Source organism: Rutidosis leptorrhynchoides, chromosome 10 (assembly GCF_046630445.1).
Source record: "Rutidosis leptorrhynchoides isolate AG116_Rl617_1_P2 chromosome 10, CSIRO_AGI_Rlap_v1, whole genome shotgun sequence".
Classification (NCBI taxonomy): domain Eukaryota; kingdom Viridiplantae; phylum Streptophyta; class Magnoliopsida; order Asterales; family Asteraceae; genus Rutidosis; species Rutidosis leptorrhynchoides.
This window is the reverse complement of record NC_092342.1, coordinates 221,603,868-221,617,060: the sequence shown is the minus strand read 5'-3', so window position 1 is coordinate 221,617,060 and position 13,193 is coordinate 221,603,868.

Here is a 13,193-nt window from a genome sequence, read left to right as displayed (position 1 = left end):
TTCAAACCTTTATACAATAACTTGCAAACTTACAATACCGCTATTTTACATATAGCATGAAATATAGCACATAAAACTTTGATACAAAATAGTTGCGAAGATAATTCTAGTTAATAAATAAGGCGTTCAGCAAAGGCAACAAAGACATGTAATTCATACGTCTAGAAACAAGTCATGCATTCTGGTTTTACTAATACCACTTCCCATCCTTGGTCTTGCGGAACGTAACCATTGTGACCGATAGTATGATAACTTGTTGTAACGTCGTCAAAAGGGCGAAGGTTACGTAATGACCAACAGTCTCGTAATAACCTAAAAACCTCATTTCTTACCCCAATTACCGACTCCGTCACTTGTGGGAACGTTTTGTTTAATAGTTGTAGCCCGATGTTCTTTTTCTCACTTTGGTGAGAAGCGAACATTACTAACCCATAAGCATAACATGCTTCTTTATGTTGCATGTTAGCCGCTTTTTCTAAATCATGAAGTCCTATATTCGGATACATTGAGTCAAAATAATTTCTTAACCCGTTGCGTAAAATAGCATTTGGGTTCCCCGCAATATATGCGTCAAAGTAAACACATCGTAACTTATGGGTTTCCCAATGTGATATCCCCCATCTTTCAAACAAAAGCCTTTTATAAACCAAGGCATTCTTGGAACGTTCTTCGAATGTCTTACAAACTGATTTTGTCATAAATAGTTGTGCCGAGAAATTCTGACCGACTCTAGACAAGATTTCATCAATCATGTCTCCGGGTAAGTCTTCTAAAATATTGGGTTGTCTATCCATTTTGTGTTTTTATACTGTAAAATAGACAAGGGTTAGATTCATAAAAGATACTTATTAATACAAGCAATTTTTACATATAACGTAAAGCATAAGCACACTATATTACATATATTACACCGCACAAATACAACTATCTTATTCCGATTCACTCATTTCTTCTTTTTCGAACTTGGTTCTTTTTGCTAAGTTTTTAGGGATATATGATGTTCCCCTAATACGAGCCGTTGTTTTCCACATTGGTCTAGAAAAACCTGGTGGTTTAGAGGTTCCCGGGTTATTGTTACAACTTAAGAAATACGGGTGTTGACGATACATATAAAGTTCATCGGGGTTAGAATCAGATTTCTCTATTTTTATGCCCTTTCCCTTATTGTTCTCTTTTGCCTTTTTAAATTCAGTTGGGGTAATTTCTATAACATCATTGGAATCCTCGTCGGGATCCGATTCATCAGAGAATTGGTAATCCTCCCAATATTTTGCTTCCTTGGCGGAAACACCGTTGACCATAATTAACTTTGGTCGGTTGGTTGAGGATTTTCTTCTACTTAACCGTTTTATTATTTCCCCCACTGATTCTTCTTCCGGTTCCGATTCTTCTTCCGGTTCCGATTCTTTTTCCGGTTCCGACTCTTCTTCCGGTTCCTCTTCGGGAACTTGTGAATCAGTCCACGAATCATTCTAATTTACATTTGACTCTTCATTATCATTAGGTGAGTCAATGGGACTAGTTCTAGAGGTAGACATCTATCACATAATATCAAACACGTTAAGAGATTAATATATCACATAATATTCACATGTTAAAAATATATAGTTTCCAACAAAATTTGTTAAGCAAACTTTTTTTTTTTCAAGTAAACACGGTCGAAGTCCAGACTCACTAATGCATCCTAACAAACTCGATAAGACACACTAATGCAAAATTCTGGTTCTCTAAGACCAACGCTCGGATACCAACTGAAATGTCCCGTTCTTATTGATTAAAAACGTTCCATATTAATTGATTTTGTTGCGAGGTTTTGACCTCTATATGAGACGTTTTTCAAAGACTGCATTCATTTTTAAAAAAAACCATAACCTTTATTTCATAAATAAAGGTTTAAAAAGCTTTACGTAGATTATCAAATAATGATAATCTAAAATATCCTGTTTACACACGACCATTACATAATGGTTTACAATACAAATATGTTACATCGAAATCAATTTCTTGAATGCAGTTTTTACACAATATCAATATGGACTCCAAATCTTGTCCTTATTTTAGTATGCAACAACGGAAGCTCTTAGTATTCACCTGAGAATAAACATGCCTTAAACGTCAACAAAAAGGTTGGTGAGTTATAGGTTTAACCTATATATATCAAATCGTAACAATAGACCATAAGATTTCATATTTCAATACACATCCCATACATAGAGATAAAAATCATTCATATGGTGAACACCTGGTAACCGACATTAACAAGATGCATATATAAGAATATCCCCATCATTTCGGGACACCCTTCGGATATGATATAAATTTTGAAGTACTAAAGCATCCGGTACTTTGGATGGGGTTTGTTAGGCCCAATAGATCTATCTTTAGGATTCGCGTCAATTAGGGTGTCTATTCCCTAATTCTTAGATTACCAGACTTAATAAAAAGGGGCATATTCGATTTCGATAATTCAACCATAGAATGTAGTTTCACGTACTTGTGTCTATTTTGTAAATCATTTATAAAACCTGCATGTATTCTCATCCCAAAAATATTAGATTTTAAAAGTGGGACTATAACTCACTTTCACAGATTTTTACTTCGTCAGGAAGTAAGACTTGGCCACTGGTTGATTCACAAACCTATAACAATATATACATATATATCAAAGTATGTTCAAAATATATTTAGAAAACTTTTAATACATTTTGATGTTTTAAGTTTATTAAGTCAGCTGTCCTCGTTAGTAACCTACAACTAGTTGTCCACAGTTAGATGTACAGAAATAAATCGATAAATATTATCTTGAATCAATCCACGACCCAGTGTATACGTATCTCAGTATTGATCACAACTCAAACTATATATATATTTTGAAATCAACCTCAACCCTGTATAGCTAACTTCAACATTCACATATAGAGTGTCTATGGTTGTTCCGCAATATATATATAGATGGGTCAACATGATAGGTCGAAACATTGTATACGTGTCTATGGTATCTCAGGATTACATAATATACAATATAAGTTGATTAGGTTATGGTTGGAATAGATTTATTACTAACTTTCACGTAGGTAAAATGAGTAGTTTTTATCAATCTTGTTTTACTCGCCATTTCTTCGTTTCTAATCCGTTTTGAATGATTCCAGTGGCCATGGTTTCGTATTGAACTTAACTTTATGAATCTAAACAGAAAGAGTATAAGTTTATAGTAGAAAATACAAGTTACAAGTCGTTTTTTAAAGAGGTAGTCATTTCCGTCGAAAGAACGACATCTTGATGACCATTTTGAAAAACATACTTTCACTTTGAGTTTAACCATGATTTTTGGATATAGTTTCATGTTCATAAGAAAAATCATTTTTCCAGAAGTATAGCTTTTAAATCAAAGTTCTTCTTAGCTTTAATTATCCCAACCAAAACAGCCCCCGGTTTTACTACGACGGCGTATATCCAGTTTTATGGTGTTTATCGTGTTTCCAGTTTTTAAATCATTAAGTTAGCATATCATATAGATATAGAACACGTGTTTAGTTGATTTTAAAAGTCTAGTTAGAAGGATTAACTTTATTTGCGAACAAGTTTAGAATTAACTAAACTATGTTCTAGTGATTACAAGTTTATAACGTTGAATAAGATAGCTTTTTATGTATGAATCGAATGATGTTATGAACATCATTACTACCTCAAGTTCCTTGGATAAACCTACTGGAAATGAGAAAAATGGATCTAGCTTCAAAGGATCCTTGGATGGCTTGAAAGTTCTTGAAGCAGAATCATGACACGAAAATAATTTCAAGTAAGATTTCCACTCGAAATAAGATTGTTATAGTTATAGAAATTGAATTAAATTTTGAATATGATTATTACCTTGTATTAGAAAGATAACCTACTGTAAGTAACAAAGGTTTCTTGATCTTGGATGATTACTTGGAATGGATTTAGAAAACTTGAAAGTAAACTTGCAATCTTGGAAGTATTCTTGATTTTATGAAACTAGAACTTTTGGAATTTATGAAGAACACTTAGAACTTGAAGATAGAACTTGAGAGAGATCAATTAGATGAAGAAAATTGAAGAATGAAAGTGTTTGTAGGTGATTTTGGTCATTGGTGTATGGATTAGATATAAAGGATATGTAATTTTATTTTCATGTAAATAAGTCATGAATGATTACTCATATTTTTGTAATTTTATGAGATATTTCATGCTAGTTGCCAAATGATGGTTCCCACATGTGTTAGGTGACTCACATGGGCTTCTAAAAGCTGATCATTGGAGTGTATATACCAATAGTACATACATCTAAAAGCTGTGTATTGTACGAGTACGAATACGGGTGCATACGAGTAGAATTGTTGATGAAACTGAACGAGGATGTAATTGTAAGCATTTTTGTTAAGTAGAAGTATTTTGATAAGTGTCTTGAAGTCTTTCAAAAGTGTATGAATACATATTAAAACACTACATGTATATACATTTTAACTGAGTCGTTAAGTCATCGTTAGTCGTTACATGTAAGTGTTGTTTTGAAACCTTTAGGTTAACGATCTTGTTAAATGTTGTTAACCCAATTTTTATAATATCAAAAGAGATTTTAAATTATTATATTATCATGATATTATGATGTACGAATATCTCTTAATATGATATATATATATATATATATACAACGATAATCGTTACATATATGTCTCGTTTCAAAATCATTAAGTTAGTAGTATTGTTTTTACATATGTAGTTCATTGTTAATATACTTAATGATATGTTTAATTATCATAATATCATGTTAACTATATATATAACCATATATATGTCATCGTATAGTTTTTACAAGTTTTAACCTTCGTGAATCACCGGTCAAACTGGGTAATCAGATGTTTACATAATTTCCGTTTCAATTAACCAAGTCTTAATAAGTTTGATTGCTTAACATGTTGGAAACACTTAATCATGTAAATAACAATTTCATTTAATATATATAAACATGGAAAAGTTCGGGTCACTACACTTTTCGGTAAAGTAATTTCGGTTCCATAACCTAGTTTAACTCATGACGAGTTTTTGAAATATTTTAGGTTGAATGATTAAAGATATTTATACCTTAAGAATAAATGTTAAATTTCGCAGTGATGTAATAAATTTTTGCATGATATCAATAATTTCGGTCGCAAAACCTAATTTTATTGAATACCAATTCAATACTTTATAGCGAATGATTTAGCGTTTATTATCAAAAGGTTAAAAGCAATAAAATAAATATAAAAACTGTACATACTTACCTGTGAAATAGAATTCTTAGTGACCTGCTTTAGCCCACTCATAAGATAGTCGAACTAATTGGTTTTCCATAGCTACATAGGCGTAACCTCGAGCATTCAACATTTTTTCTTCGAAACATATGAACGGTCCATCTCTGCATAAAGTAACGAATTCGGTATTGGAATATGTCTGATTCGTCGAGCATTTTCCTTCGTGTGACCATTTTCCGCATTTGTGACATCTTTCAAGGTGTCGTGCTCTTCTTTTCGCTGCGGATTTTGATTTTCCTTTACCAAAATGTAACTTATTATTTTCGTTCCTGGATTCTTTTCTTACTCCGTCCAATTTGCCTCTGATTAATGATACCAATTCACTTGGAAGGGTGTCATTATTCTGTTTAGTGATTAAAGCGTGTAGCATTAGACCGTGGTTTAGTTCACAGGAATTCTTCATCTCGTAAAACCTAAAAAAATAAAAATTCAGAATGGGGGGAGAAGACTAGTTCTTTAGGGTCTGCTAGGGAAAGACCATTCGGATTCCATTCTCGAGAACTACACGAAAACAGAAAATCTAACTCTAACAGAAATACATATTACCCTAAAAAGATTCGAACCTCCCCACATTTAGTTAGATTTGGTGCTAAAATTGTGATTAACGTTATTTTCAATTAGATCATCAACAACTTGTATATCTCTGACTTTTGCTTCAATCCATTTGTTGATTTCCTCCATAACTTTCACAAATTCAACTAACATTGCCTTTTCTTTTGGCGATAAATTGCACAGTAATCGGTTACATAACTTAAAGTTTCCCTTAATCTTAGCATCGTGAATCCGTTTATAAAGTTTCTTCGTTGAACTGTTAAAAACGGGTTCATCTAATTTCGTATCATCAACGGGGTTCTTTGTGATCGTTTCATCATTAAGTGTTTCTTCATCTTCCCCACACTTATGCATTTTTATTGGTTTAACAGTTTTGGTTGGTGGAGATCTAAACTTTCGGTTCACAAAGGTGATCGATTTATCACCATCCCTAAGTGTCATTCTACCTTATCTTACTTCAATGAATGCCTCGGTGGTTGCTAAAAATGGACGACCTAAAATTAGAGGAATATCAAGGTTTTCCTCCATATTAATCACTATGAAGTTTGCAACAAAGGTCAAACTTCCCACGTTAACAAGTAAATTACTTGCTATTCGAACCGGGTGTTTAATGGTTAGGTCAAATGATTGAACACCTATTTTGGTTGGCTTTAATTTACCCATACCTAATCTTTTGTATAAGGAAAGAGGCATAATATTTGCACTTGCTCCTAAATCTGCGAGTCCATTATATACAGCACCATCATTAAGCAAGCAAGAAATGATAAATTTACCCAGGTCTCCTACTTTAGTAAGTCGAGTTGGTTTGTAAACCTTTTTCGGGTGTTCTTTTATTGGTTCTTTCACTTCTATTTAAACTTCTTGTTTACATTTTTCTTCGTTTCTTGGAATGGGAGGTTTGTATAAGAATTCTTCTTCATCACTCCAATTTGAATCCTCCCTATTTTCCAATTTTGATTTTTCATATGTTGTCGATAACATATTTATGTTTTCATTTTGAAGGTTTTCTTGGGTGGTGAAATTATGATTGACTTCATTGTCAACTTCCATCGGACCATGTATGTAATGTTTAACTCTGTGACCATTAACTTTAAATTCAATCCCATTTGAATTTATCAACTCTATTGTTCCGTATGGGAAAACTCTTTTGACTATAAATGGTCCAGACCATCTTGATTTCAATTTTCCAGGAAATAGCTTGAATCGTGAATTGAAAAGAAGAACTCTATCTCCTTCTTTAAATTCTTTTGAACTTCTGATTCTTTTATCATGCCATTTCTTCGTTCTTTCTTTATAGATTAACGAATTTTCGTATGCTTCATGTCTTAATTCTTCTAATTCGTTTAGTTGACTTAATCGTAGACGTCCAGCTTCATGTAAATCAAGATTACATGTCTTCAAAGCCCAAAATGCTTTGTGTTCAATTTCTACTGGAAGATGACATGCTTTTCCGTAAACGAGTTTAAAAGGTGTGGTTCCAATTTGAGTTTTGTAGGCTGTTCTAAAAGCCCAGAGTGCATCCTCCAATTTCATGGACCATTCCTTCGGATTTGATCCTACGGTTTTCTCTAGAATACGTTTTAAAGCTCGGTTGGTATTTTCAACTTGTCCACTTGTTTGTGGATGATATGCAGTGGAGATTTTATGAGTTACTCCATATATTTTGAGAACTTTCTCAAGTTGATTATTACAAAAATGAGTACCCCGATCACTTATTAAAGCTTTCGGTGTTCCAAACCTAGCAAAAAGACGTTTTAAAAAGTTGACTATAACTCGTGCATCGTTAGTCAGAAGAGCTTCTGCTTCCGCCCATTTAGATACATAATCAATGGCAACGAGAATATAGAGATTATTATGAGATTTTGGAAATGGACCCATAAAGTCAATACACCAAATGTCAAATACTTCACATACTTGAATGACATTTTGTGGCATTTCATCACGTTGACTTATTTTTCCGGTCCTTTGACAAGCATCACAGGATTTGCAAAGAAGGTGTGCGTCTTTGAAAATTGTAGGCCAATAGAATCCAGCATCGTAAACTTTTCTTGCTGTGAGCTGAGGCCCATAATGCCCTCCTGTTGGTCCTGTGTGACAATGGTTTAAGATTTAACTAGCTTCATCTCCGAATACACATCGGCGTATTATTCCATCGGGACAACTTTTAAACAAATGTGGATCTTCCAAGAAATAGTGTTTTATATCACTAAAGAATTTCTTTCGTTTTTGGTACGACAACCCTTTTTCAAGGAATCCACATACTAAGTAGTTTGCATAGTCTGCAAACCATGGAATTTCATTGTAATCTATCTTCAATAGATATTCATCAGAAAAGTTGTCTTGTATTGCCGATTCATTTAGAACTTCTATTTCAGGATTTTCAAGACGAGAAAGATGATCAGCGGCGAGATTTTCTGCTCCCTTTTTGTCTCGGATTTCAATATCGAACTCTTGTAAGAGTAAGATCCAACGGATTAATCTTGGTTTAGCATCTTGTTTCGAAAATAGGTATCTAAGAGCAGAATAGTCAGTATAGACCACCGTTTTAGCTAGAACGAGATATGAACGAAATTTGTCAAAAGCAAAGACAATAGCAAGGAGTTCTTTTTCTGTAGTTGTATAGTTTGTTTGTGCTCCATGTAACGTCTTACTAGCACAATAAATAGGTTGAAATCATTTTTCAATCCTTTGTCCTAAAACGGCTCCCATTGCAAAATCACTTGCATCGCACATGAGTTCAAACGGTAGATTCCAATTTGGAGTTATCATGATAGGCGCATTAGTGAGTTTTTCTTTAAGAATATTAAAAGATTTGATACATTCATCTGAAAAGATGAATGGAGCATCCTTTTCTAGGAGTTTATTCATAGGAGTGGCAATTTTAGAAAAATCTTTTATGAAACGTCGGTAAAAACCGGCATGCCCTAAAAAACTCCTGACTCCTCTAACATTGGTGGGATGTGGAAGTTTAGCAGTTACATCTACTTTAGCTCTATCCACTTCAATTCCTTCCTTTGAAATTTTATGACCAAGAACGATGCCTTCTTTAACCATGAAATGGCATTTCTTCTAATTAAGAACTAGATTTGATTGTTCGCATCTAATAAGCATTCGTTCAAGATTAACTAGACATGATTTAAAAGTATCACCGAAGACTGAAAAGTCATCCATGAAAACTTCCATGCATTCTTCTATCATGTCGTGAAAAATCGCCATCATACACCTTTGAAAGGTTGCAGGGGCGTTGCAAAGTCCAAATGGCATGCGTTTATAAGCAAAAGTACCATAAGGGCACGTGAACGTGGTTTATCTTGGTCCTCAGGTGCTATTGAAATTTGAAAATATCCGGAAAAACCATCAAGAAAACAATAGTAACTATTTCCGGCTAATCTTTCCAACATTTGATCAATGAAAGGTAAGGGAAAGTGATCTTTTCTGGTGGCGTCATTTAATTTTCTATAATCAATACAAACACGCCATCCTATTACAGTCCTAGTAGGAATAAGCTCATTTTTCTAATTTGTGATGACAGTCATGCCACCCTTCTTAGGTACGCATTGAACTGGGCTTACCCATGGACTATCAAAGATTGGATAAATTAAACCTGCATCAAGTAGTTTAATAATTTCTTTCTTAACAACATCTTTCATATTAAGATTTAGTCTTCGTTGGCGTTGCACATACGTTTTATGACCTTCTTCCATAAGGATTTTATGTGTGCAATACGAAGGACTTATTCCTTTAATATCATGAATTTTCCATGCAATGGCTGGTTTATGAGCTTTTAGCACAGAAATGAGTTGTGATTTTTCATTTTCAGTAAGAGAAGACGATATTATTACAGGTAATTCAGATTCACCATGTAAATAAGCATATTCCAAATGGTTTGGAAGTGGCTTTAACTTTAATGTCGGTGGTTCTTCTATCGATGATTTATATTTATGTCTGTCTTCTTCTTTTAGCATTTGAATTTCTTCTGTTGATGGTTCATATCCATTAGCCATAAGTGTAGCTAACATTTCAGTTTCATCAATTGGTTCAGTTCCTTCTCCTAAAGAACATTCTCCTGTTCCTTGTAATTCTGGAAATTCTTCTAACAATTCTGCATGTGAATCTATAGTTTGAATATAATAACATGTATCATTTGCAGATTGCGGTTGTTGCATGGCTCTATCAACTGAAAAGGTAACACTCTCGTCCTCTATACTTAAGGTCAGTTTCTTACCGAACACGTCTATTATTGCTTTAGCCGTGTTTAAGAATGGTCTTCCTAATATGAGAGGAACTCGAGAATCTTCTTCCATGTCCAAAATAACAAAATCTACTGAAAATACTAAAGTACCAGCTTTAACTAGCATGTTCTCCATTATCCCTCTAGGATATTTTACTGATCGATCGGCCAGTTGTATGCTTATTCGTGTTGGTTTCAATTCTCCAAGGTCTAATTTAGCGTATAGTGAATACGACATTAAATTTATACTAGCACCTAAGTCTGCCAATGCTTCTATTGAACTAAGACTACCCAGAAAACATGGAATTGTGAAACTTCCTGGATCTGATAATTTTTCTGGTATCTTATTCAACAGTACTGCAGAACAATTAGCATTCATAGTAATAGCCGAGAGTTCTTCCATTTTCTTTCTATTCGTGCTTAGATCTTTCAAGAATTTAGCATATCTAGGCATTCCTGAAATCACATCAATGAAAGGAAGATTAACATTTATCTATTTAAATATATCCAAGAATTTGGATTGCTCAGCTTCAAGTCTTTCTTTTCTCATTTTACTCGGGTAAGGAAGTGGTGGTTAGTATGGTTTAACATAAGGTTTAGCCTTAACTGTGTTATCTTCATTAACCTTTTCAACTACCGGTTATGTTTCCTTTTCTTGCTCAGGTTATGGTTCTTGTGGAGTAGGAATAGCTTCATCAGAAATTACAGGCATTTCAGGTGGTTTAAGTGTAATACCACTTCTTGTGGTAATGGCTTTAGCTGTTTCATTCCGGGGGTTAGCATTTGTATCACTAGGTAGACTTCCTGGTTTTCTTTCACCTATCAACCTTGCTAGGTTGCTTACTTCTTGTTCCATATTTTGAATAGAAGCTTGTTGATTTCTAAATGCTTGAGCATTTTGTTCATTGGTTTTGTTTCTGAGATGTGAAAAACTAAGTTTGAGATTCAACTAGCTTCGACATCATATCTTCTAAATTTGGCTTTTTATCATCGGTTTGTGGTGGTTTGTTTTGAAAATTAGGTCTTTGCTGATTGTAAGTATTATTGAATACTTGTTGATTGCTAGGACCTTGTTAGTTGTTGTATGAAACATTTCGGTTATAATTCTGGTTTTGATTGTAGATTGGTATTGGCGGTTGATAATTATTCTGATAATTATTTCCAGGCCTTTGGTTTATGTATGAAACATTCTCTCTTTGTTCCATTGTTAGTTCAATACTGAGACAATCTTTTGTTAAATGTGGTCCTCCACACTGCTCACAACTAATTCGTATTGAGTGAATATCCGTAGTCATCTTTTCCATTCGTCTCTCGACAGCATCTATCTTTGCGGAAATGGAATCTAAGTCATGGCTAGAATCGGCTCTAGCTGCTTTAGATGATCTAACGATATCTTTTTCTTGGTGCCACTCATGTGAGTGGGAAGCAGTGTTATCAATAATTTTATAAGCGTCAATTGCGGTTTTCTTCATAATGGAACCACCAGCTGCTATATCGATGTCTTTCCTTGTAGTGATGTCGCACCCTTGGTAGAATATTTGTACTATTTGACAAGTGTCTAAACCATGTTGCGGACATCCTCTTAATAACTTTCCAAATCTTGTCCACACCTCATATAGAGTTTCGTTTGGCTTTTGTGTGAACGTAACAATTTCTCCTTGAAGTCTCACGGCTTTAGATGCCGGAAAGAATTGTTTAAGAAATTTTTTAACTAAAACGTCCCATGTATCAATCGCCCCTTCAGGTAACGATTCTAACCAATCTTTGGCTTCTCCCTTTAAAGTCCAGGGAAATAACATGAGATATATCTGTTCATCCTCCACTTCTCGGATTTTAAATAAAGTACAGATCCTATTAAAGGTACGAAGATGTTCATTTGGATCTTCCTTCGGCGCACCACTAAATTGGCATTGATTAGTTACCATGTGTAGGATTTGTCCTTTGATTTCATAATCTGGCGCATTAATGTCTGGTTGAGTAATTGCGTGACCTTGGCCAGTGCGTTTAGCTCTCATTCGGTCTTCCATACTTAGAGGTTCCAGATTCTCCATGATTGAATTTGTTGAATCTGAATCACTATAGGATTCTGATTTAATGGTAGGTTCCTCAACAATCTCTGTTTGAATGATTGGTGGTTCCGGAGGAAAGATTAATAGTTCAGGATCTCTGAATTGTCCCTGAATATTCTCCGGATTCTCAATTGTGAGGTCTGGTTCAAAAAATGGATTATCAGAAACTTGAATTAGAGTACTTGGTCGACTGGATGACGATTCTAAAGAAAAATCAACGGTGACAATATTGGCTAGATGTCTTGATCGAGTTACAGGTGGTGAACGTACAAAAGGTGGTGAACGTTTTGCTCGGTGCATTCACTGAATATCCTATTAGTTATAAAAATAAGAAAAATTATATAAATTATCAAATTAATAGACTTTTCTGATTTTGCCCACGTTTCGAATAGCCAAAAGATGCAGCAGAGGGGCATGATTCGTTTGGTCTCAATGTAATTGAGTACTGTTTGGCTCCAATAACACGGTCCACGTACAAATCCAACTATTACTACGAACCAGAAAATGGATGTCTATCAATTTAACCACTTAAAATAATTTTTCGTTGAAGTTTAAAGAAATTTTATAGAAGAAATAGAAAATTCTAAGTCCTAAAAACTAGAGTGTCGCGAAATAAGAAAGAAAAAGAGCGCGTCGAAAAAACGTCGAAAAATAAAAGGTCAAAAAATAATAGGCGTCGAAAAATAAAAATAAGAAAGTAACGCGTCGAAACTTAAAAAGGAACTAAAAACTAAGAATTAAAAGTTGCGTCTAAAAATATTAAAGCTTAAAAGAAATACTATATCTCAAATGACAATAACTTAAAAAGGTACTAAAAACTTAAAACGGCGTCGCAAAATTTTAAAGCACCTAAATCTTAGTCTAAAGAAAAAGCACTTAAGGAATTTTACGGAAAAGCTTAAAAATCTAGAAATAAAAATAACTATGGCAAAAACTACGACTTAAAAGTAAATACGAGAGAAAAATACAAATATTACGCTAAAACAAATAAAAAGATACAAAATATAAAAATAAACTTAAAGTTGTAAA